This window comes from Zootoca vivipara, chromosome 4 (assembly GCF_965207765.1).
Source record: "Zootoca vivipara chromosome 4, rZooViv2.hap1.1, whole genome shotgun sequence".
Lineage (NCBI taxonomy): Eukaryota > Metazoa > Chordata > Lepidosauria > Squamata > Lacertidae > Zootoca > Zootoca vivipara.
The window spans coordinates 69,480,362-69,504,076 of NC_142587.1; the positions used below are offsets into that span (position 1 = coordinate 69,480,362).

The 23,715-nt window shown below is 40.7% G+C and overlaps 1 long non-coding RNA gene across 1 annotated transcript in view; it reads right to left on the reverse strand.

The window, feature by feature from the left end:
* The window catches only part of LOC148685994 (uncharacterized), a 115,489-nt gene extending 94,591 nt beyond the window's left edge, over positions 1-20,898 (reverse strand). The window contains exon 1 of the long non-coding RNA XR_015949659.1: positions 20,743-20,898. This is a non-coding gene — a long non-coding RNA (uncharacterized LOC148685994). The remainder of the gene's footprint in view (positions 1-20,742) is intronic.
* Between the last annotated feature and the right edge of the window lie 2,817 nt (positions 20,899-23,715).

The window sequence follows — 23,715 nt, forward strand, 5'->3', positions numbered from 1 at the left end:
GACCATTGTCTGCCATACTTCCTCTCTTCTCTGATTCCCTCTGTTGCATAGCTGCCAAGTCTCCCGTATTCCCCGGGAAACCCCCATTTTTCCAGCCGTTTCCCGCTGGCAGCCCGGATTAAAAAAAAAAACGTAAATCCCCCGGATTCTTACCAGCCCGGGGAGGCTCCTTCTGCGCATGTCTGGAGTCTCTGGACATGCGCAGAAGCGATTTCTGGCTCTGCAGCCATTTTGGAAATGGGCAGAGCATGTGTAGAAGCGACTTCCGGTGCTGCTCTGCCCAGCTCCAAAATGGCTGCAGGGCAACTTCTGGCACTGTGGCCATTTTGGAAATGGGCAGAGCATGCAAAGAAGCAACTTCCGGTGCTGCTCTGCCCAGTTCCAAAATGGCCGCAGCCGATCCCGGACTTTTCAATCTGGGAGTTGGCACCTATGCTCTGTTGTTTTCTGTGGAGACTAGCCTATTAAGGCAAATGTGGCCTGCCCCACCAACCTCAGCCATCCCCCAGTTCTCTGCTTTTAACTAGTGAAAGGGTGGTTCTGGATCTTAGTTTTGTCCTCATTCTTCTCAGTGTTGCCTTTGAAGAACACAACAGGGATGAGGAGGATGCATAGCTGCCAAGTTTTCCCTTTTCTTGCGAGGAAGCCTATTCAGCATAAGGGAAAATCCCTTTAAAAAAGGGATAACTTGGCAGCTATGGGAGGATGCAAACTAGAATTAGTTGTCTCTGCTTCATAATTGGCTCTGAATTCAGTTATGGTTGGTGGCCCTGCCTTCTGCCCCACCAATCCCAATGGACACCAGCTACTACTGGCTGCTTTTAAAAAGTACTTCAAACACAGAAACAAAACTCCTCCCTGCTCTCCTGTCCTAATCCCGCCTCAGCCCAATTGTGTTTACTTCCTATTAGGTTGGCAAGATCAGAGAGCTAAACTGTGATGAAGCATCTCATAACTTGCTACTGCAAAATTGGTTGGCTCATATTTGATTTACGATTTTCACATTTGGGATTGGGAAGGAATGATATCCCAAATCAGATTAGCTAGATACACTGGGTGTGTTTTTGTTTTTTTAAATGTATTTATCTGTTCATTTGGTCTTAGTTCACCTTGCTTTACTTACCTGGATCTTACAGTTTCCAGGTACTATACCAGAGCACACAGGTTCTCTGCTATGGTCTAGACTGCAAAAGTTGATTAGGGGCTGTGTCTTTTGGGAAGTAGTTCATACAGCAATATCAAAGAGGACAATTGAGACACTATAAACATTTATTAAAGAGTACTCTTCAGTTTTGACCTAAACACTTGAGAGGACAAAACTACAAATATCAAATGTGTCATTATTCATGTCAGTTTGGCTTGACTCATTTTCAGGCTGTGAGACTATACTGAAATGATCAACATCTGCAACTGCATACAAACATCTGGTGCTCATTTTTCTCTCATCTATTTTCTACAAGAGCATTTGGTTCAATGGACAACTTCTGACTCTCTCAGGGATCCTGCAGTTTGGGAAGTGGGGGGGGGAGATGGGGAAATTTCTTTTGCACTTAGAACTGAACCATCAGAGTTCAATGCAGCTGTTAAAATGTTCAGCATAAAAATAAAAACATTTTTTCCTGACTTAATTGGATGCTGGTTTTTGTAAGACTAACTGCATTGGACCCTGCAAAAAAAAAAGCTAGCTGGTTAAATACAATCATTTTATTTGCATAAAACCATAGTAACCTGCTTGGTTACTATGAGAGCCAGTATGGTGTAGTGGTTAAGAGCAGTAGACTCCTAATCTGGGGAACCGGGTTCGTGTCCCCGCTCCTCCACATGCAGCTGCTGGGTGACCTTGGGCTAGTCACACTTCTCTGAAGTCTCTCAGCCCCACCCACCTCACAGGGTGTCTGTTGTGGGGGAGGAAGGGAAAGGAGATTGTGAGCCGCTTTGAGACTCCTCTGGGTAGTGATATAGCTATAGCTGATCTGGGACTGATAGTGAATGTCCAGAATTTGGGGGATGTTGGCACTAAGGTGAATGTTTGAAAGTAGGGGTTTTTTCAGATTTTTGAGACATGCATCTCAATGTGTTTGTTGTGGGGGAGGAAGGGAAAAGGAGAATGTTAGATGCTTTGAGACTCCTTAGGTTTCCACTGAACAAGAGTTCATTGAGAAATTTATTTATATATTTAGTACATAATTTGGCCCTCCCCTTTAGTTTGCTTGTGGGGTATTTTTTATTGTATTGTCATCTGTCTTAAGTAATTTTAATTAAGAAACAGAAATAAGAAATAACAAGCAGGTATTGCCAATTCAAAGGTAAAAGTGGAATTATACAAAGGAGAGAGGTGCTCTTGTGCCTTGTTATAGCCGCGGTAGAACCATGAATAAAAAGTGATCACAATGACATCAATTGTCCAGAAACTACAACATATTTATATATAATTTTGAAAGTGGTTTCTAAAGAAATGCAAAGTTCAGATTAGGTGAAGGTTAAAGACAATTAGGATGATCAAAGCTTGGAGAAGCTTTAAACCACTTGTGAAGGGGAAGCCTTGGACAGATCAGAGGAGGAGTCTGATTATTGCAGCTGGTTCCTGTAGGCTCAGAGGAAACTGTAGGGCAGGAGTGAGGAACCTTTGGCCCTCCAGCTGTTGCAGAACTACAACTCCTATCAGCCCTAAATAGCATATTATCCAGTGTCCGGAGATGTTAGGAGTTGGAGTTCAGCAACATCAGGAGGGCCAAAGCTGCCTCATACCAGCTGCAGGGTCAAGGCATAGCCCCACTGTAATGATGGCTGTGTCTGAGAGGATGCTGAGTGATCACAAGGCACCACGATGGCAAGGTGATGGTGGCTTGTAACACTAGCTATGAATGGGTTTGGGTCAGAGCTAAAAGCAAAGCAGGGAATTAGTACTGTGTGCATGCATGGATTGCATGGGTGGGGTTGGGTGTGTAGGAAAAAGGGAGAAGGAGATGGAGTAATAGAAGTGATAAAACCTCACCAAAAGGGATTGGGTTTTGTGGAAGAGAATCTGAAGAATGAAGGCTAAATGTTCCAGAAGGATTGAGTTGTATATTAATTCCATGCAAGAAGTTCAGTGGAGTTAATAAATTGTGTTGACTTTGTTTGTGTCTGTGAAAAACAGATCCAAGGAGTTTTATGATGATGCGAGTCTCTATTCCCTTAGGGTATTAGTGTTTCACCAGTCAGACCCCCTGAGTAAAGGGATTGACCTGGCATTCTCTAGTTGTAGACTTACAGAACTGATGTTCAAATAAAATGTAAATGGCACTTTGGGACACAGACATGCCAGTGGGCTAAATAAAAATGCTGATGGTATATATGCATATGTAAAAAAATATGTATGTATGCATAAGAAATCTTTCCTTTATAAAATGAAATTTCTGTCCAAAAGAATAAAGAAAAGCCTAAACTCTGATGTAGGGGGTTCCTCTTCACTTAAAACTTTATAAAGCCATCTTTTACAGACAGTTCCTTGTAGGCTTGCTAAGTAGTTCTCTGTTTATACCATAATTGTGAAATATGATGTCTTGTACTCTAGCGAGCAGCAAGATTTTTTCCACATCTATTACTGTGAAAGCGAGACTGAATACTCCTATATCTCAAAGCATACACACATATATCTCAAAAGAATGAATCTACCTTTTTACTCCAAGATTTAGATATGACTCAATAACTCATGACTTATGGAGCAATTTTGAAACACTGCTGTAGCAAAGACACGAGCCTTTCCAAGAATGTTTGGCACAAGGTACCACACAGATGCTTTTTTGAGAGAATGAAAAATAGATGTTTCCATGTCATTACAGAATAATTCAAAGCAACTTTTACTGCCAAAGAGGGAAGGGGAGCGGTGATGTCTACTTAATACTTCTTTTTTTCTTCCAGTACACGCTCAGTACTGGCGTATGAAGCTGATGAAAATAATGAAACTGTTGTGGAGTTTTGCTATACATATACATGAACCTATGATATCCGTGCCTATGAAATCAATACGAGGGCCATAAAAATTGTAAGAAACCTATTTGTTTAAACATAAGAACCTAGCATTTCTTTATGTGCTGGAAGAGAGGGCCCCCTCTTCCCAGTGTCAGGCCCGAACTGCAGGGCAACAATAAAACAATACAAATGGCAGATACATTTTCTTAGTGGTGAACGGCTGAAGATTTATAGAGATCTCTTATAGAAAGATCTATTGGGAGGCACATAATCTAAAGTATAAAATTTATAGGATGGAGATAAATTGTGGATAAAAGAACCATTACCTAACAATATGAGTCCTACTCTCGCATCCTATTTGAATACTGTTTAATACAAAATGCCTGCCTATTTTGGTGGAGGCAGCCATTGACTCAAAATCACAGTAGTGATTTGGAACCTAGTTATAAAAGTAAGACAGGGTGTATTAAAATTTCATGAGGTTGTGCAAGTACATAGATTTTAATATAAAAGAGACAGGATTTTTATTTTTTTTAGCTTGATAGGATTTGTCTTTGTTAAATAATTCATACCTGCTGGCAAATTTCAATGCATTTCATTTACATCTTAGTTAATTTGAACTCTAAAGCCTAGATACCCACACAATATGTTTATATTATTTTAAGCAGTGCTTTCCTTAAAAGGGGGAAGGGAAGTATTGCAGTGACCTGAGCTCAACTGTCTTTTGCTGCTAGAGTAGCTACTATGCCTGCTATAGAACTTAAAAGGGGTTAATACAATAATGTATTTTTTTCTTCTGGTCATGTAGGCTAAGCATCATATTACAAATGCTGCCCAAGTATTTTGTCCTTAATCAGATTTTTGTTTCCCAAAATCATTACATGTGAAGCATACATAGTACCATTAGCACATGCTTCTGCAGTGTGAGCTGTGAGGGAACTCTCAGAAAATACAAAAGCTCACTGAGAAAGCTTGTTAATACTGAGCCAATTCCAAATGGAGCCAAGAACAGATCACACATCACTGATACTCATTTCCATCTTAATTCAGTTTCCCTTCATTGATCTAAGTGAATGAACTGGCTCATGGAAGAGGAAGCAGTATTTAAGATATCCCGCTTCCAGGCCACTTAGAGCTTTCAAGATAGCGATCATCAGACTGAACTCAGCTTGGAAATGCACAGGTAGGCAGCCAATCCTGATAAGCCGCTGCCATATTTTACCTGCTAACCAGGCATTACCATGTGCGCTCAGCACACATGTATTCTGTGTAGATACAAGCTCCTCAGTCAACTTCTTACCAAGGACCAAGTCCTTCTGGAATCTGAATAGTTGGCACAATTTGGCTTGGGAAACAAAGCCAGCCCTACCGTTTGGTAAAGTGAAGAGGTCATGTCAGGCAATCATGGATGTCATGAAAGGGCACAAACTATCAGTTATTTAAATGGTTATTATTGTCCTTGTAACTGTCATGAAGAGAGAACGGTATGTCTGGGATTTTCTGCCTCAGGAGCCCAGTTAAGTTTTGCTTCCTTTGGTCCTAGGCATCTTGATCTGGAATAAGAGGGTACACTTTGCTTACCTTATGAAGCAAAATGTGTTAGACGCCCCCGGGAATGACCATGGCTCTATAGAGCTTGCATGGAAACCAGAATGCTTACCAGAATAGAGGCGTAACTTCTAGTCATTTAGTCAAAGCAGCTGAGTGTCCATGTATTCAGTGCTCAGCAAAGCATTTAGAAATAAAATCAGAGCATTTCTTCCGAAATGGTGTCTTATTGGGAAAACATAGCAATTTACTGGATGATTGTGAAAGCCAGGGGTCCTCAGACTACGGCCTGGGGGCCACATACAGCCCCCGAGGCTCTTTTATGCGGCACCCGGGGACCCCCACCGAATACTGCCGCCACCCGCTCCCCCACCCTCTGGCCCACCACGCAATCAGCACGGCGGGCATCCGGCCTGAAGCCGGGTAAGTTTGGGAACCCCTGGTGAAAGCTGTCTGACAGTTTGGAGAAAGAGGGCTGATGAAAAGTGATGACTCTGAGAAGGCCGCGTTGAGATTCTTTAGTTTAGTTTAGTTTTTCAGGGGAAAGGGGACAGGATTTGTAAAGCTAGTAGGAATGATCCCTGCAACAAAGAGATCCTTTGTATCATGCTAACAAAAAAAGAAATAAAATGAAGGTATTTCATTGGTTGCAGCAAGGCTTTACTGGCTGGCTTTACTGGCTTTACTGGCTGACCACTGCAAGTGGGGGTGCATAACATAGGAGCCTAGGCATTGTGGGGGCTTCGGCCCCCACAATAAAATATTTGAGGGGATTGGGTTCCCCCAAAGTTGGTGGGCATTCCCATAAAAATGGTGTGTGTGCACTGTAATCATGTGATCCATTATGCAGGGTGAGGCTTACCTGGGCCCCCCACTCATTTTTGGCACACCTGGTGCATAATGACGCCTGAGCTTGAGTTGTGGCTGAAGGAGGCAAGCATCTTTCTCCCCTCAACAAGTCACCTGAGAATGATCCTACACCATAAAGTGACAATGTACCCAAGAAAAAATAGCACAACCAAAAAGCTCCTTGAAGCAGCAACAATATTCCTTTTCTCATAGTGAAATGAATGAAGGAAATCTTCCCTCACCTCCTATTTAAGATAACCAAAAAATTCTTTATTTTTATTTATTTTACATGCTAAGCCCCCCAAAAGTCCATGAATATCCCACAAACATTTGATGAAATGGTACCATGAAAGCAGGGTGCAGGGGTCTGTGACACATCTTGACGTCCTACTCTGCTACATCGTTTCAACCATTACTTCCACACAAAATAGAAACTTTTGAGCCAACGTGATTGTGACAGGACACACAAAATGGTGGTTGCTCTCTGGCAACACAGACATTTTTGAGTCTCTTGTGTTGAAGGCCTATAGAATTAAGGAAGTATGAAGCATGACAAAGTGAAGTTGTTTGTTAAAACTTATGATAATAAGGAAAGGAATAAAAACATTTCTAAATGTTCATAATTACTGGAATAAAAAGACTTAAACAAATATAAATTGCAAATGTATTTTTCCATCTCAAAAAAGAAAAAGAAAAAAGAACTCCAGTAAGAGCTTCTTTTGAAACTCAGCATGTGTAATTGTTAGATTCTAATACCAATTGTACCAGGAATCTGTGACTAATTATATATTGATTTCTCATTTAATCTTTAGAATTTTGTGTATATTGATTTTTCCCCCTTTTGGAATTATAAAAATACTTTTATTGCTGTGTTTGGAGCAGCTCCCAATTTATGCTGCCATAAAGTGAATTACAACCAACTGTATGCAACTTTTGCGTCTCATTAACATCTTACATATTGCTTCAATTTGCTTTATTAATTATCTGATAAATCTTCCAAGCATGGAGAAAACAAAATGAAAAGAAATTTCATCATTTAAAAAGCTGTGCAGACTGTTCTTGGTTAAACAACATATTTCGTGAGTGAGAGAGAGAGAGATTCTGATCTAGTGAGACACTATGGGTCCACAGAGATAGGCTATCCAGCTATATTGTACATTTGTTACTGCACATGCCAACTTAACATCCTCCAGATGTTTTGGACAACAATTCCCATCAGTTCCAACCATCATGCCCATGCCTGCTAGGACAGATGGAAATTATAGTTCAAAATATTTTATACGCAACAGGTTGATGAAATTTGGCTAGGGATATGTGGGTGGAAAGTCTGCTTGTGCGCTCGTGGTGTCTGGATAGTTTGAGGGTTGATTATGTTATATATCTCTTCACAATACACCTGAGGCACACACACACACAGCTAAAATCCTGCCAATCAGTGGCTTGTGAGAGAACCAAAATTGCTTCTTCATTGATGCCTTCTTTATATCAATTTCAAACAACCTTAAGCAGCCATTATTAGTGGTAGTGATTTTTTAAAAAAAAGTCATACCATTTTGTTTTTTGCAGGTGATTTTTTTCCACGAAGAAGAAGATGATGAGAATTGCCAATCCCAAGCCCCCAAACTTCACTTTCAGTGCAGATATAGCAAAGTTTTGACATGGCAATTTTTCTCCTTGCCATCATTTTTCCCTGCTGTGATTCACATTTGACCTCAAAGGGTAAAAAGGAAACACGATCTGCATGACCTTGGTCACCTCTGACCATTTTTGTTGGAATTTCCTATCAGTGGTAATTATATTGACAACATTTTTATGTGATGTTTCTGAAAATGGGTGGCTGGTGACCTACTCCTTCCAGATGATTTCCTAAAGACCAGGCACCTGCTGGGAAGAACCACTAGTCCAGATGGATTTGGAGCCAGATTGTGACCCAAAGGCATGACCCAGAGGAAAAGCATTATCTCATATTTCCCATTAATTGTGTTGGCCATAGACATTTCCATTTGGACCACCTACTCTAACTCTCTTCCATAAGTTCTTTTTAAGCATATTGTTCTTGTATGCAGGGAGGGGTGTTGTGCTCCCCACTGTAGTCTTGATGACCCCCTTCCCTGGCTACATCTTATTGGCTTACCCTATGTTAGTTTTTCATCCCTTACTATTTTTGTTAACATTGCCCCTCTATCTTGCATGTTCTGCCTCCATGGTTGAAGGCATAATGCTTCTGAGTACCAACTGATGGAAACTTCAGAGGACAGCGTGTTGTCCTCAAATCCTGCATCTGGTTGGCCAAATCCTGCATCTGGTTGGCCATTGGCCTGATCCAGCAGGCTCTCTTGTTCTCATATGATAATTTTATTATGTTTGATGTTTGCAAAGTCTGTTTTTGTTGCTATTTTATTTAATATTTCATAGCATTTTCTGCAAAAACACTTTTAAAAATTAAGCAGTATATAAATATTGCTTAAAAATGCCTCATTTTATATCTATATTTAGTTTTCAAAATTGTACAAATAAAAATGCACACCAACAGATTGCAATAACAAATACCCATAATCCCTCCCTGCCCCCAAGTGGGGATGGGAGAGTATTTTTAACAATACATGTTCCAAAGTTGCAGATGAGTGTTCAGAGGATGGCCATGTTGTAGGATTATCAGGTGAGAAGGTAATGAAGGGGTAAAAAGGTAAAGGGGCCCCTGACCATTCAGTCCAGTCGTGACCGATTCTGGGGTTGCGGCGCTCACCTCGCGTTATTGGCCGAGGGAGCCAGCATACAGCTTCCAGGTCATGTGGCCAGCATGACAAAGCCGCTTCTGGCGAACCGAAGCAGCACACAGAAACGGTGTTTACCTTCCCGCTGTGGTAGTACCTATTTATCTACTTGCACTTTGACGTGCTTTCGAACTGCTAGGTTGGCAGGAGCAGGGACCCAGCAACAGTTCACCCCGTCGTGGGGATTCGAACTGCCGACCTTCTGATCGGCAAGCCCAAGGGGTACCAAGTTTCTATAAAGTTACATTCAGGGCTTTCTGGCATTTGGTAAGCTTCATCCATTAATGTGATTGTTCACACTTTTGGTCTCCACAGGTATAGGTGTAGATCATCCAGATTTTTTTTTTCCAGTTTTTGAGCAATCAGTTGTTGTGCTGCTATAAGTAAGAACATAATCAATTCTTTACATTGTACATATTTTTGCTCTTCTTGAAAAAAAAGAGATAATAAAATAAGTTGTGGTGCACACTGGACCATTTGCTGTGTGAAGAGACTCATTTCCATAAAGACTTCTGATCAAAAGTGCTGAACTGTATGGTGCACCCATCTACTGCACAAGGCAGAGTGATTACCTTAGTTCTATATGCTTGTTGATTATCCATGTGAATTGTCCATTTTTATTTTTTATTTTAAGAAGAGGGAGAGGAGGCTAAATCGGTGTTTTCCTGCTGTAAAACTAAATATTTCTCTTTTGCCTGATCCCTTAAGGTGCATAGTCACTCTAGACTATTTCTCTGATTCAGCTGTGGGTCAGTTGAATCACTGTCCTCCAGATCTCTACCAGATTAGCCCTAGCTAGTGAGGCTACAGGGACAAAGGACATACACAGGTCCTCACTGCTCACTCACCCACCAGCTGCTCACAAACCCACTCCCTCAAGCTTCAAATGCTGAATGCAGCTGCACATTGTCACCAGCACCCTAAGACTCCTAATATGAGCAGTGTCTTGATATTAATAACTTGCTGACTCAAAGATTCCATTTGGGAGACCGCAGAGGGCATGAAAGAAACTAGAGAAATGGTTAAACTAATCTTGGGGATAACTCCAAATTTCACAATAAAAAGACCAAGAAATGAAACAGAAGAGCAACAAAGACACTGAACTAATCTGAAGGAGAGCGCTATATATGGAGAGAGAGAAAGAGAATCTTGTTGACTTTGGTTTCTCTCAGTTTATCATTTTTGCAATCTTCAGCTCAGCTATTCACGTTTCCACATCAGTTTACCTAAAAAAGAAATGCTCCTGAAAACCCATCAGCTTTTTAGTGCATTTCCCCCCAATATGCACATTTGTATACAGTTTTGTCTAATATGCTTTCGTCTGCTGTGTTCACTAATGTTTGCATTTAGATGCACGCTTGTTTTGCTTTTTTGCAAACAATACTTGGCTGGAGAACTGCAAAATTCAGAGAAGTGTGAATTTAAAAGGTTGTCTATGTTTTGCTTCACCTATTTTTTCAGAAAGTGAGAATTAGGTAGGTTCACCTTGAAAAGTGAATGGAATTGAATTTCTTCTCCATCCCATCACACACACACACACACACACACACACACACACACTACATTGAAGGAATGAACTTTGAAAAAGGCAACACAGGAGTATTTTTAGAACTGTGAGAAAGTCAGGCTTTTATAGAGAATCCTTGGTTCAGCTGAAGTAGTGGATATACCATTTAAAGGGAAACACTGGTGACTGAATTTTGTGTATGAGATAATTCACCATGTGTAAGTAATATTATATTCTCACCTTTGTTTGCAGCTGCTCTAGGGCAAAGAGTTTTGATTCTCCCCTTTCTTCTATTAGCAATGCTACCTACTGTTTTATCATTAATAACAATATGCACAATTGAAGGACTCAGCTGAATCTTTTTCCAGTAAGCACTCAACTTTTCTCATTTTTACTAAATGACTAGCCTCAGATGCACCTACGATAAAATAAGGTCTTAAGTATAACCGCCCTTTTAGCATTGCTTTGCTTTGGTGCCAAACATTTTTCACCTCTTGATGAAGCATGCCTGCCATATCACATTATACGCAGCCTTCACTTTATATAAGACACAGCTCTGCTCCCATATTCTTTTCTTAAGAATAAAAATCAAAACATATCCAGACCAATAATTATAGCACGTCTTTTAAAAAGCAACATGGTATCATCAGCCTTCTCTGAGTTTTGACCTACAATAAAAGAAAATGTGAGTGCTGCTGTTGCCTGCAGAGCAGCATGCAATTAATATGGCATAAAAGAGTGATCATTTTCACTGCTGAATTGGCATTCTTCAGCCCAGGATAAATTAATATTCTAAAGGAGAACTAAAGGCCCAAAGATACATGACAATACTAATTGGACATTGTGTTAAAAACAGCAACAGTTATGGGGTCCCTGGTCCAAATCAGGACTGTGCGTGCCATGGGTGGGTGGGTTAATCTTTATCATCTGCCATTCTTCCAATCTAGGCTGGTTCTCCATGGCTGCTATTTGCATAGGGAGAGAAGCTCCCATCTCTACAAATGGGAGCTTCACTGTCAATGCAAATAGCAGTGGATTAAGTCACACACCACATGCTACATTTTAAGAAAGAAAACACCCAATGAGAAATGAATAAATAATATCTGTTTTGGACTTAATCCAGAGATGAGGCACCTTAGGTCTGACTCTTACCCTCTTTATGATGCCCAGACTTCTCTCCAGGATATACGCCTCGCTGGGTCTGCTCTACATCCTACTTATGTGCTTTTACCTAACTGGAATGTTTCCTTGAACTGTGATAAAGTCTCTTGCTTGCCTAGAAGGAGAGTAGAGATATCTGTGTTTGAATGTATGTAAAAACCTCTGGAGTTTGTTTGGATGGAATACAACCTACTGTAGAAAGGCAAAAATCACCTCCATTGCTCCTGAAGCTGTATTCGATGGATGGAAGGATATATGATTTCTGACATGATTGAGAATCGCATAACCAGGGACGGAGAACTTTAAAGCATTAAGATCGGAATGTGGCAAAAATGAGAATAACAAGAAGAAGGCAGGAATGAAAATATTGGAGATATACTTCAAGAGGTTCAGACTATGGGGAGCCAGGAAAAACTAATAATAATTTGGAGTGTAATTTGATTTTTTTTAAATTTTAGATTATTGTGGTTTTTTTTGGATTATGATTATGGATATGTTAATTGGCTGTTTTTATTGGAAAATTATTTTTTTTAAAATAATCTGGTCAGGCTTGCCTAAAGAGTGTTTTAAGCAGATGCCCAAAGGAGGACAGTGAAAGTCCTGTCTGATGTCAGTAGGCAAGGAGTTCCAAAATGTAGAATCCATCACACTAAAAGTTTGATTTCTTACATTGGTAGAATGAATATTTTGTGGCACCTGTACCAGTGACGGTTCTGCAGACTGAAGCAGTCAAGTGGGCAGATATCTATATCTATGTCAAAGTAAGTGCATATCTATTGATCTATTGATCCCACTTTCTCCCTCTTTGTGAAGGTGCCTAGAGTGCCTCACAGAATCTAATAGAGAGAAGTTGGCTTGCCAGGCTCCCTGGTCCATTAATCTGATGTCTTTATCTTGCAATGTCTCTGTTTTGAGTTTTTCGTATAATTTTGTGCTGTTGTATTTTTTATTCTTCTTTCATATCCCCCCCTTTTTTTGGTAATCCTCTAAGTCACCTTGAGCACTTTTTACTGCAAAGCAAGATGAAAAAAAGAGAAATGGATGGAGACAGATGGAGCAACAAGGAGACAGTTATTGCAGCTGATGAAAGGAGGGCGGGAAGGGAGGGAAAGTGACTTGTCTAAAATGTTGCTGAACTAAGCCAATGGCCAGAATAAAGAGAAAATTGCAATAGTCCAATCTTGAGCAAAATAGTTTGAAAAAATAAAAAAGTCCTGACACCATACACAATGGCAAGGTAGTAAGCACTTTAATGGGTAACACTGATAAGCAGTAACAGCAAGATGGTCAGGACTTGTATGGGGGACAAGGATAAGCCACAGCACTCTGATCATCAAATTGATAAGGAACAATGACAAGGAGCAACCACCCAGCACAGTGCATAATGCAAACCTTTCCAGCACTTTAAATGGAGAATATGTGTGCTGAAGAATGCCATTCTCAAAGCGAGGCAGGCAGAGGTGGGGTGCCATCTCAATTTGTTTCACATGGACCTAAAACCATCCTACTTCTCTCCCCATACATTTTTTCCCTCCTCCTCCTTTCCTCCTTCCTACTGTATTTTTTTAGCACTGAGGGCGATGGACCACAGGCTAAATTGCCTCTGGATCATTTCAAAACAGAGCCATCCCCTGCCCCGCACTTCCTAGAATGTGAACTAGCCTGAGGATCAGTATGCAAACTAACCACAGATAAAATCCTGTCCCCAGAGAATATTACATTTAACTGTGGTGGCAGAGATCTGTCCCAAATATGCAGTTTCACTCTCGGTAAAGTAGAAAATCTCAGTGGAAATACTAGGGAAGGTTTCGCACATCCCTTATTCAAACCCCACATTACTGTTGATTCTAATTTTGTTTGACTTGCACCATCATCTTTCTTTTCATGGCAGAATTCTCTTGTTTATTACCTAATGGGACTGGGGTTTGCAAGTGTTTATTCATCGACTCATAGCATATACACTTCAGGATTGGTTGCTGACAGCTTATTTTACAATGAATCCACAAATGGTATTCCTGAGCTTATTTTTTTTACCCCTCCAAGTTTATTTTTTGTAATACTCATTTACACTTATTGCAAACAACATTCCATTCTGTCATTCACTAGTTGGAGAGAATTGGAATAGTTTCTGGGGAGTCAGAGCTGCAATGCAGAACTGTATTTTGGCCTTACTGAGAAACCGATTCTTGAGTTACCTTTGCATACATTTAGATCCAGTCTTGTATACAGGAGTCTGTATTTTTGTGTGTGATGTGGAAATAAGCATGCCATCTATTTTTGCCTCCCAGCACGTATATTGGTGGGCTCAGTTTCCTGATGTGTGTGTGTGAGTGCGTGCGTGCGTGCGTGCTTGCGTGTGCCTATGCAGCCCTGATTAGTTTTCTAAGTAATTGGAAGACATCAATCACAATGGAACACTGGGCCTGAGACTCACACAAAAATAAGTACCAACTACTTATTTCTGCAAACACCTACACTGATGTTTGATGTAGACCTCTTATATCTGTGGTTCATTGTGAATTCAAAATTATTGTTACTGGGAAAACATCTGCCCGGCTTTTTGGGGTTTAAATGTATATTTGAATCTTTTCTTGCCAATTATTTATGCCACCACCAAGAGATTGGGCAATACATATGAAACATGGCATATATTATATGCATTTCCATTATTCAGCAAAGTTATTGAGCAACACTCCTGTGCTCAGCTCCTCTTGATAGCTGACTTATGAAATCAGATGTTTAGGCGATGTTAGGGCAAAAATACACTCTATTTGATATGCCATTCTGCTCAGAATGCATACTTCTTCTATTCAGCTCATCTGATATTGCAGTGTCAAGCCAAGAACCTATCTAGGAGGGAAGATTAAACGTATCTCAGAGGAACGCACAACATCATTACCATGGAATCATGAGGTTAAAATGCTGTGCGGAGGATTTCAAAGCATCAGATACAGAGCAGGGATTTGAAAAGATAAATCCTTCCTCGTTTACTGCAGCTTTTGCTATCCCGCTCACTAATGAAATTGGGTATGGAAAGTGCACTGGAACTGAGGAGCTACATATTATGAGTTCTAACAAACATTAAGTTACATTCTGCTGTGGAAAATGCTGGGCAGTGACAATAGTTCTTCTGTCTTATTTTCCCATTTTAGATCAAAGGAACGTCCCTTAAATGGAAAGGTAATCATCGTAATTCATTCTTAAACAGACATTCAAAGAGATGCATCCTATGCCATATCCTCTTCCTAGAAAAAATAATTGCGAGACATTTTGCATGAAATTGTCCCTTCATTAATGCACTGTTCATTCAAAATGCTTTTACACTTCAGCATGAATAAAGCAATAGCATGTTCATCTTGTAGAAGTAGCACAAGTTAGCCTCATCTCCTGATGAAGTGCTTTTATTTACAGTATATTTTGCCTCTGGGGGGGAAATGTGCTCTTTGCCTAGACAAATGTATTGAATTCGCTGACCAATCACTGACTTCAGTGGGACGATATCAACAAGTGTTTTAGTTGTTTAAACATCTGTTCATCAGCACAGAGGCTTGCAAAGATACTTGGACTTTTGTAGTAGTATTCCAAACACCACAGGGGAAGGGTGAAATGAGATAGAACTCTCCCTGCTGTCCCTGTTGCCAAAGTCAACTAAGACAGTGGATGTTAGGTGGATATTTTGTGCCCACTTCCTGAAGCAGTGTGAAGTTCAAAGTACAGTGCTTCTGGGTTTAGTTTCCTTTCTTTGAATTTGAGAACAGTGGGAAACGTTCAGAAAAGGGCAACCAAAATTATTGTGGGGCTGATACAACATTTTTGGTTACTACATTTAGGGCTTTAATTTTTTTTTAGTTAAAAACAGTGGCAGCACCATAAAGAAATGGGAGAGGGGCAAAGAAGGGACAGAGTACATTTCTAGATGGGAAAGTTGTGGCTCACAAGTTAAGATCGCTGAAAGAAAAATAACTGTATATGTTAATGATAGAGCCCAACAATGAAGAGGCAAGTGGGGAGGAGACTTCTTGTTCAGGAGGCACTTGTCTCCACCTCTCCTGCACAGCCTATGGTGAAAAGGGGAGAAAGGGGGACATCCAAAGCCTTTGTACCAGTCAACAAGTCACCATACAGTGTAAACACATAAGAAGAGTCATTTGATCAGGCCAATGGCCAATCCTGTTCTCACAGCGGCCAACTTGGGAAGCCCCCAAGTGGGACCTAAGTAATAATAATAATAATAATAATAATAATAATAATAATAATAATAATACCCCACCCATCTGGCTGGGTTTCCCCTGTCACCCTGGGTGGCTTCCAGCAGAATACTAAAATACAATGATTCATCAAATATTAAAAGCTTCCCCAAAACAGGGCTGGCTTCAGGTGTCTTCCAAAAGTCTGATAGTTGTTTATTTCTTTGACATCTGATGGGAGGGCGTTCCACAGGGTGGGCGCCACTACCGAGAACACCCTCTGCCTGGTTCCCTGTAACTTTGCTTCTTGTAGTGAGGGAACCACCAGAAGGCCCTCGGCGCTGGACCTCAGTGTCCGGGCAGAACGATGGAGGTGGAGATGCTCCTTCAGGTATACTGGGCCGAGGCCATTTAAAGGTCAGCACCAACACTTTGAATTGTGTCAGGAAACATACTGGGAGCCAATGTAGGTCTTTCAGGACTGGTGTCATATGGTTTCGGCGGCCACTCCCAGTCACCAGTCTAGCTGCCGCATTCTGGATTAGTTGTAATTTCTGGTTCACCTTCAAAGGTAGCCCCACATAGAGCGCATTGCAGTAGTCGAAGAAGGAGATAACCAGAGCATGCACCACTCTCTATAACACAATAACACTTCCCTCTCATGTGGTTTCCAGCAACTGGTATTCAGAAGCATTACTGCCTCTGATCATCTAGTGTCAGGGACTAGGCAGAGGAGGAATGGTGGAGACTGCCTCCCCAGCCTGGCGCTTCCAGAGAAGAAGACAGTTCAGAATTACAACAGGGTTTTGAGGGAGGTCACAGCTCAGAGGAAGATGAGGGGGAATGCTGGGAGATAATCGGAGAGGAGGAGGAGGCAGAACCAGAGCAGCTGACTGACACGTTATCACTAGAAAGCATTTCAAGACTCACCATCTCCCAGAACCCAGCGAGCCTTAAAAGTAGGAGAACAAAGAGCTTGAAGACAGATGTCTCTAAGTGGCAACCGTAGGGAGGGGTGCTGTTGACGAATGAGGAAGTGGGAGAGAAGGGAGGTGGAGATTTACTCAGGATAACACCATTATTCAAAGAGGCTGCATTCCCAATATTCTTTGAATATTGAATAAAAAGCAGATGGTGAGGACTTTTCCTTGTCCTTTTTGTTCCTGGCAACCTGTCATGGGTTCCTTTGCCACCTGACATAGAGCCTAGCCATCTTGGCTAGTCGCCTTATCCTCCATGAATTTGTCCAATCCTCTTCTAAAACCATCCAAGTTAATGGCCATCACTACCTCCTAGGGAAGCAAGTCCCACTGCATGAATACATCTTTCTTTTATTGATCTGAAACTTTCCACAGATAGATTCATTGGATGAAGACCCATCACAAACTCATCTCTCTGTGCTTCAAATGTTTGAGGTGTCACTACTACAAGCCGCCTAGCCTCCTCATTATTTCACTAATTATTACTTATTTATACTCCACCCTTCACTTGAAAGTTCCAGGGTGAATAATACATTCCTATTACAATAAAGCCAACCATGAAACCCTAAAATACCGCAGCATTGACAAAGCAGCAGAAAATATTCTCGGTACTTAATGCACATTACCCCTTCTTGACAGTATGGACAAAAGGTGCACATTTAGGTATATCCTTAGAATGAGGGGATAAAAGTTCATCCCAAACTACTGGGTTTCTTCTAAGAGATCACTTTACTTTCTTAAGCTTTCATAAGACCCTCATTCTCCATGACAGCAGAGGAACTGTCACAGTGGGAGTGGAATGGCACCATTATGAAAGGTCACATGGGACATTTTTGTCTCTTTCACTTTCTTCAGGTCAGCTACCTTGGCCACATTTCACTGTGTGAAATGTGAAACGTTCATCTCAAAATGGTGAAACTCACTTGTTAGACTGTTGACATCTACTGACAGTTTTGATTTTGGCAGTCATAAACTTCCATCCCTCAGATATGGTCAACTATGAAATCCCATTCACCTCTTTTCAGCTATTAATATTGTCAAATATCAACGACTGAAATCAAATGTCTTTGGAACCCAGGTACTTAATTATCAGCGAATATTGTAACACAAATATTTTCATAGGAGAATGCTGAAGACAATTTTGAGAGCAGGGAAAGGTTTACCATCTTATATAGGTAAAGGTAAAGGGACCCCTGACCATTAGGTCCAGTCGTGACCGACTCTGGGGTTGCGCGCTCATCTCGCATTATTGGCCGAGGGAGCCAGCGCATAGCTTCCAGGTCATGTGGCCAGCATGACAAAGCCGCTTCTGGCAAACCAGAGCAGCACATGGAAACGCCGTTTACCTTCCCGCTGTAGTGGTTCCTATTTATCTACTTGGATTTTGACGTGCTTTCGAACTGCTAGGTTGGCAGGAGCTGGGACCAAGCAACGAGAGCTCACCCCGTCACAGGGATTCGAACCGCCGACCTTCTGATCAGCAAGCCCTAGGCTCAGTGGTTTAACCACAGCACCACCTGGGTCCCATCATCTTATATAATGTCAAGTAAAAACACTTATGACTAGAGATGAAGTAGGGCGATGAAAACAGCATTGCAGCCAGACTGAAGTTAGTGAGAAGGCAACAACAACCTTCCCCTATGTAAAGCTGTTGGGTATGCTTTCAAATTGCTATTCCTACACAACAGACATATGTATATGAAAATGCCAAAATCATTATTCAGTATTGACAAGGAATATAGTTAATGGAGCATGAAACTCAAGACATTGCTAGTGAATATTCCCCATAAATTTGTGTGTAAATATATAAGTCAAACTTTATTCTAGCTACTATTAACATAAGCCACTAATGAAACCATCATAACAGAACAGGGGTTTCAGAGTAAAACTTGGTCATCATTAACGTTATAAGTATAAAAGAAGACTTTAGGAATGAGAGAATCACTGGAAAAACTTACTGCATTTTGGCATTATGAGATCTTATGTTCAACAACACTGAGGAAAAAGAACACTTGAACTTTGGGACTTTCAAATTCCATGGAAGCTTTTGCACAAACATACAATGTTCCCCTCCCCACATGTCAGGGAGAAGTGTGCAGTACTGGAGGCCAGGGAAACTCTACATGGTTCCTCACTTATCCACTTTGCTGTTGAACATAGGAGTTCATAGCACCCCAAAAGGGCTTTATGCATCTTCATTATTGGATCTACATATTTATTAATGGAGTAGTGTGTGTTTTATTTTGCTAGGTTCTCATTATAAGAGGAAGAAAGATATTAATGTTTGAGGTTAAGATTCTCTCCTGTCCAGCCCTAATTGAGGATCTGAATATCTCTATAACATACATGCCACAATAGCATAATGCTAAACTGTTGGACACTGTTTCACAATCATAAGCACTTCCATATCAGCCTAGTAAATAATTAGATATTTTAGTCCGATATTACTCACAACGCTTTCTCTGCTTTCTTTATTTAATAATACAGAAGACATTAAAATATGTTAACAATTTTTGCAACATTTAAAGTTCAGATCAGGGCCCTTAATTTAGGTCTGAATCACTGTGCAGATATTAAAAGAATGTATTCAACTAGTGCAAGCATTTACTGTAGGGTGAATGGTACTAGCTAACTGGGAAAAGTGGCAATAGGAGCATATGTTATCACTTTCAGAATTATAAACCAGCAGGAAACCAACAAAACATCAGTGCAGTACAGTAACTGTAGAAACCAATACAAAATCAAGAAATTAACACTAATGCTCCTCTTCTGATTCTGAAAAGAAAGCATGCACATTGCATTATAACTACAATATATTTTGGCTATGCAAATATATTTCGCAATGCATTTGGATACCTTCTTAACTTAGTGTAACCATATTTTGCTTAACGATGCCTGAGATCGTGAAGGAAGTTTTCAGCTTCCAAATCTGCACTGATTTTAACCACTGATTTCAAAACTGTACTGATTTATTGGTTTCTTGGAATCTCCAATAAACACCCAGTATAAGAATGTCAGAGAATTGTCATGGCTTTTGCCAGTCCACTATTTTATTCATTGTTACCCAATCTAGTACCTTCTAAGTGTTGCTGGACTACAATTCCCATCATGCCTAACAATTGGCCATTCTGGCTGCAGGTAGTGGGCACTGCAATCTAAAACATTTAGACTCCACAATGTAGGAGAAGTCTGATTTTGGTTGCATCCACGCCATACATCTAAAGCACTCTTATAACACTTTTACAGTCATACCTTTCCCCCAAAATCCTTGGAACTACAATCTGTTGACGTTGCTGGGAATTGTAACTCTGTGAGGGGTTCTCCTAACAACTTTCAGCATCCTTAAGCAACTAAACAGTTATGGCGAATGAAACAGGTCTTGTGAGTGATTTGTGGAAAGGTGAATAATTAAGAGAAAATAGCAATGCTATATCCTTCTCTTTGCTCCCTTTCAAACACAATTTATTGTAAATGAAAAACAAGTATTCTTGTCATAGCTGAGAATCTTCTGAGAAGCACACATGATCCCTTAGAGTGACAGTAATTAAATATGCAAGGAAGGGGTAAAGAAGAATATAATAAACAATCTTGTGTTGATCTTGCAGATACTTTTGTATCCAAAACAAGAATATGAATAATTGAAGGTGTAATTGAGTAAGCAGTTGATGAGAAGCTCAAGGGGGTGAATTTTTTTTAACGTCTCCCCAAGATATAATACTTGAAGAACACAGAACACACTGAAATATTAATTTATATTTATTATTTATTTGAAGTGTTTTTACCTTACTCTTCAGGCGAAAAGGCTCCCAGAGCAGCTCAGAAACAATCAGTAAAAAAATAAGACAGTCTCTGCCTTCAGGATCATCTTCAAAAAGAAATGATACAAAAGGATAAAGGGATGAGGAAGGAAGAGGAAAGCTGGAAAACTCAGACAACAATTCTTAAGGTTCCTTAATAATCCTTATGACCAACTGGAATAGAAGCCATTCGGGAAAAGAAGCTGGCCTTTCAGCAGATACCAAAATGCCCCTGATTCCCTTTGCTGCAGCCTCAAAGAATGACTGCTGCTATGTGGACAGTTGGGAGAACAGAGAAGAAGTTCGCCAGAATTAGACAGAGCCACAGGGCTTCCTAGCCTGGGAAAGAAGTTGCATGGTTTGGAAATAGATATGTCCATCCTTAGACATGAAATGGTGGCATTAGATTCCCCATGTATGAGCATCCCATTTTACACATCCCCACGTGCATATTCTTTGCAATGTGAAACTGCCACATTTGCTGGAGCCACCACCATCTCTAGAATTCTATCGGCAGAACACAGTAGAACAAGCATGTGAACTTTCCTCAATGCAAACTTGCTTGCAGGATTCCCACATGCTTCTGGTTGGCCACTGTGAGAACAGAATGCTGGGCAAGATAGGTCTTTGCTCTGATCCAGCGGAGCTCTTCTTGTGTTCCTAACTATGGGCAAGTGTGAGACTGAACATATGTTCACTCTGCCAAATAACAGTCAATTATTATTTTTTAAAGTAAATATTCCATCAAATAGCATTGCAGAGTATCATCGTGGAATGGTAACAATTTAATAATAATTCACCTACCTTCAGATGTGTTTTGGTAAATCTGGGTAGTATCTTTTTTTCTGCGAGTTTCTCTTGGAAAGCTGTCATCTACACCCTTTCTTGGAAATTGAGTAATTGATCAAAACTGGGGAGTAAGAAGGAGTCAAAATTGAAACAGAAAATATTTTGATAATATTCGTATGAGTCACCTTGCACATGATTTGAAGGCAGGAAAGTAAGTAAGAGGAAGGGAGGAAATGCACAAAAAAGATGTAGAATGATTTAAGAATGTTTCTTCTCCCCTCATTTTTATCCACACTGGAAATTTAGAAGCCTTATTCAGATTTTGTGGGGAAATAGTTCTTCCAAAAGCATCTTAGCTGTATTCTTACTGATTGTGTCGTTTGCTGTACATCCTTCAATGGAATGATAAGCTAGGAGCCCTAATAAGGAGAAATTATAAATAAGATACATGATAAGAAATAACCACAAAGCTATATTTCCTGTTTGTAGAATATGCTTCCTCTCTCTCTCTCTTACAGAAATATGTCACATAGTGGCAGCACTAAATAGTACATCTCATTACTATCATTCAAAAGAGTATAGGTGGCAGAATACAGGAAGGAGGGGGAGCAGCAGCAGGCAAACAACCAAAGCCCAGCTAGGGTTCGGAAAATTTGTCAATTCTGGTCCCCTCCCCCACTCCCCAAGGCTTAATTCCAGTTATTCACAATTCACATCATCAGCAGTTTAGTGCACACATTTTTAACACATCTTTGTACGCAGTTTTGCCTAACCCACACTTTCCCCTGTATATTTGTATATCTTCACCAATATATGCTTTTTAGTGTGTACCTTACCCTAGTAAAGTGGTACCTCAACTTACGAAGACAATCCGTTTCACGACTGTCTTCGTAAGTCGAGGTTTTCGGATGTCGAAGCGCTGTTACGGCACATGCACAAAGCGTAATTTCACGCTTATGCACATGCGCCGACTCCATGCGCCACTCTGCGCAGGCGCAGGATGCATGCGCGGGGAAAAATGACTTCTGGGGGTTCAGAAGTCGAAACCTTCGGAAGTCAAAGCGTTCGGATGTCAAGGTATGACTGTATATGCATCCTTGATCACAACACTTGGCTGGAGAAATGCATTGCAAAATTCAGAGAAGTGCGACTTTCCAAGGATGACCATGTTACCGTTGGAGTACAGCTTTTTTGGGGTGTGTGTGTGTGACTGAAATGGCTTCTCCTTTAAATGTAAACTGAATTTCTTCTACATCCCTACCCAGAACATAGCCATTTCTTCCCTTCCCTCAGGAAAAAGATATCAAGTTCTAGATAAAGTTGGCTTGTGGGACAATAACCCTTCTCTCATCACCAAGACAGGCAGCTTGTATTACTCAGAATTCTTTTTTTAAAAAAAAAATTGTCTGGGAACTCACAGTCCTTCAGTTTGAGCAAGTTTGGCATTGCTTGCATTTATGAGTGAGACTAGACATTCAGACTCTAGCTCCAGGGTCTGGTCTTTAATAAGAACTCTGAAGACTGTGAATGAGCTCCAGAGATGTTGCATTAGTTGGGTTAATTTGTCTCCCCAGTGCCATCACACAGACTGGTGGTGAGCAGATGTGCAAGGACTGGCACATCTCCTAGGGCAGATATGAAGAGTCAGACCAAGGAGATGCTTTGGGATGAATTTCAAACCCTACACAATCATATCCAATTGGCCCTTTTTATTGCTAGTTGCTTGAATTGGCCAATGGGTGGTGTGGCAGGACAATGCGCTCTTCCGGTCTTCTATCAAGTTACGGTGGACTGGCCTTTCAGACATCTTACTATTTCTACCCTTTGATGGACTTCAATTAATTGCTTCTATTTCTATAGGATTGGGAAGGACTTTTCCTGGACAGCTACAGCTGGCTCAATAATGTAGTTCCAGGATAATTTGTTTTCCTCATTCTGAGCTTGCTAAATGTGTTAGGGATTTGAGATGAAGCACAGCTTTCATATGTGGTGGTGGTGGGGGGTCGCCAGTTGGGCCTGAGTTCAATTCAATAGGAATAGAAAGGGGGAGGGTTTAAATTCAGCTCCAAAATTGAATCCCCCTGAAGTACTTAAAAATTGGGTGGGGAACTTTTCAACGCAAGGGCTGTGTTCCCTCATGGGCATCCTTCCAGGGGCCACATGCCAGCA